The sequence below is a fragment of the Sinocyclocheilus anshuiensis genome, unplaced genomic scaffold, assembly GCF_001515605.1.
Source record: "Sinocyclocheilus anshuiensis isolate Anshui unplaced genomic scaffold, SAMN03320099.WGS_v1.1 scaffold997, whole genome shotgun sequence".
NCBI classification, from domain to species: Eukaryota; Metazoa; Chordata; class Actinopteri; order Cypriniformes; family Cyprinidae; genus Sinocyclocheilus; species Sinocyclocheilus anshuiensis.
Window position 1 is genome coordinate 191,421 of NW_015555715.1, and position 3,166 is coordinate 194,586.

Here is a 3,166-nt window from a genome sequence, read left to right on the forward strand (position 1 = left end):
TATAATGTTTTCTGAATTGTTGTTGTGCTTTCTGAATTGTTATTTTGTTTTTTAGACTTGCATTTGCGTTTGTAATTTGTTATTTTGTTTTCAGAATTGTGATTTGCTCTGCACTTCTCGGTCACCGTAGGATTTCTCTCTCTCTCACACGCGCGCGCGCGCACGCACACGCACGCACACACACACACACACACAGGATGCGCAAAACTCCGCATTTGAACAGTCAATAGCAAATACTTAAACTAATAACAAAACAGTAGCTGATTCAGAAGCGCCAGATTGTCATAGCAAAGTCAGAATTACCTCCTCTCCTAGGTTCACGAAACGGTCGTCCATAAAATGCATTGCTGTTCTGTTGTAAGTAATCTTAAAGATTCCTAAATGCATCTACTTTCGGAAGGCCAAATAAAGTGCTTTTGCTTTCGCCTAGAAACACACAGCGTCTCCCTGACATGCTGCTTCAACACTAACTGCTGTTACTGAAACCACGCCTTCTTTCTTTGCGTGCACATTTGGGCGGCATTATGCTAATATTTCCACATAGTGAGGTAGATATGTGGGGGCGTGTTAGAACGAGCCGTTTTAGGGGGGCGTGGCAGAGTCTTAACTTTGATAAAGAATATCTCTTTGGTTTTGAGACTTTAGTCTTTGCAACTTCAGGGATCTTATCTATGCACAATCAGCTTGTAACACGCCAAAGAGAAAGGAAAACTTGAAATCGCATCATATGACCCCTTTAAGCGTTGCAAGTTGCATTGTGTTGTATTTTAGGGTTAAAGAAAATGCACTTAACGAAACATGTCCTGGCAGAATATTCCAGTAGCTTTTACCAGTCGATTTTTTTCTTAGTGTGTAGGTGATTCATAAAGCATTAAATGATTGTTAACAACATGGTTGTGTGCCATTCTGAATTGAATTAATTCAATTCAGTTTGAACATGGTGTAGAATTGCAATTCCTATTTGAATTTAGGGAAAATGGAATGAAATTCAAAGAAATTAATGTCACTGCTTTAAATTGTAGTTTTCAAAAATCATTTCATTTTCAGTTACCCGTAGACATGTTTATTTTTATCATACAACATGGTATTTCTGAAAATATGATGACATTATTAATTAATCACAACACAATTAATAAAAAACTGAAATATTTCAGAATAACAACTCTTGTCCAAGACAACGTTGTATAACGAAAAATTGTGTAACTGATAGGCTAAGTCCTCAACATTTTCTTACTTAATAATCAATATTTGAAATTCCACATGTGTATATTTTATGTTGTGAAAAACACATGTTCTAATTTACCCAAAAGTCTTCAATATGAAACCATTGGATTGCTGGTTGTTGCAATTAATCTGTAGTGTGACTGCTGAATTTATTGATTTGCAGTTCTGTAAAGTCCACTTCATGACAATCCAATTCAACATCCTGTGGGCTGTGGCCAATTTACTCATTAATTGAAAAGAAAGTCAATACTTAAATCTGAAATTTGCCCCACTGTGTAAAGCGAAAGCTGTTACATGTTTTACAGAGATCCTGCCCTCACTGTCCTCTTCAGTATAGAGACATAAACTGTGTTTAGGCCTAATTAGTTTAAGTACAGTAACTACAGTAAACTGTGGATTGCATGTTAAGAGGTGTTTTAATTATTAATACAAATTAAGCTAGCATTTCCTATTGGCTGTTGATCTGCAGCAGTTGTAACAAGGGTGTTTTGCCGCTCTTATTCAAAAAAAATGACGTGTTTCCGGCATTGTCACGTAGCTTGTAATGTTTTGCGGGAACGGTGTAGGCAACTTGTACAGATTCAAATATGACATCCATTTTGCAGTAGATGTCACGCTGATATATATGTCATTCCCGGTCTGTTATTTTGTCGCGAGGGACGTCAGCGATTCGTTGCTGTTCGTTTGGACTGTTTTCCCTCCTTCCTCAGTCGGGTAAACAAATACTGAGGCAAGTCAGAATCAGAATCAGAATCAGAATCAGAATCATAATGAGCTTTATTGCCAGGTATGTTTACACATACGAGGAATTTGTTTTCGTGACAGAAGCTTCCACAGTGTAACAGAATGACAGTGACAGAACAAAAAAACAGATAATAAAAAATGGAACAAGTAAATAAGGAATAAAAATATATAAATTGACAATTGTATGTGCAGGTATATTACAATAGACAGTTTTGTATGTACAGGTATATTATGTGCAAATTTGAGGTGTAGACTGAGTATGAGTGTTAGATAAATAAGTGTATGAGTGTATAAATAGTGTTGTGTGTTCCACAGTTATTGAGTTAGACAGTTACAGTCCTTGGAGAGAAGGGAGGGTTGTACCAATGATTCGCTCAGCAGTCCGGACTACCCTCTGTAGTCTTCTGAGGTCAGATTTGGTAGCTGAGCTGAACCAGACAGTTATAGAAGTGCAGAGGATGGATTCAAATGATAGCAGAGTAGAACTGTTTCAGCACTAATTACTTAGTTTTATGCTCCATTTACTAGATGCATTTAACCTTTGAAAAGCTTATTCCAAGTTATTAACCAACATCAGATATTCTCCCTTTGGAGAATATGGTTTTGATGCGAGGTCATGTATTTAATGCAGTTCCTCATTGGCTGCATTGTAGCCAGAGAATCAAATATAATGTTCACTTGCAACTCATCACATAATGTATGAATGTGCAGATTATTGCGTAAGAAAGGGACATGGGTTATTATTACGACATAAAGAACGCGCCCTGGAGCGATGTTCTGCTTATGTATTAGTAATGCACCATATTATTATTATTAGCTTATTATTTATTTCTATTGAAAACACGTCAGACTTTAAGGCTTTTGCTTAAGTGAATGTCATTTTACATGAACAATTTGGTATTTCGTCAACCAAGGGCACTTTCACACCACAGCTTGGTTGATTTTGATGTAATTAAAACAGTTTGTGTGTGTGTGTGTGTGTAATCTATATATACACACAAAATGTTTTTAATTACATCCAAATCAACCCAGCTGTGGTAAGTCTATCTTCTGGAAACTTTTGTTTGTGTGTTACTTTTTGAATCCATCTTATGTACAGATTTTTTTTTTGGCCCTTATCTCTCATTGTAGACTTAATTATATTAAAATGTGAAATTCATAATTTAAAAAGTAGCTTAAAAGACAAACAAAATATTTG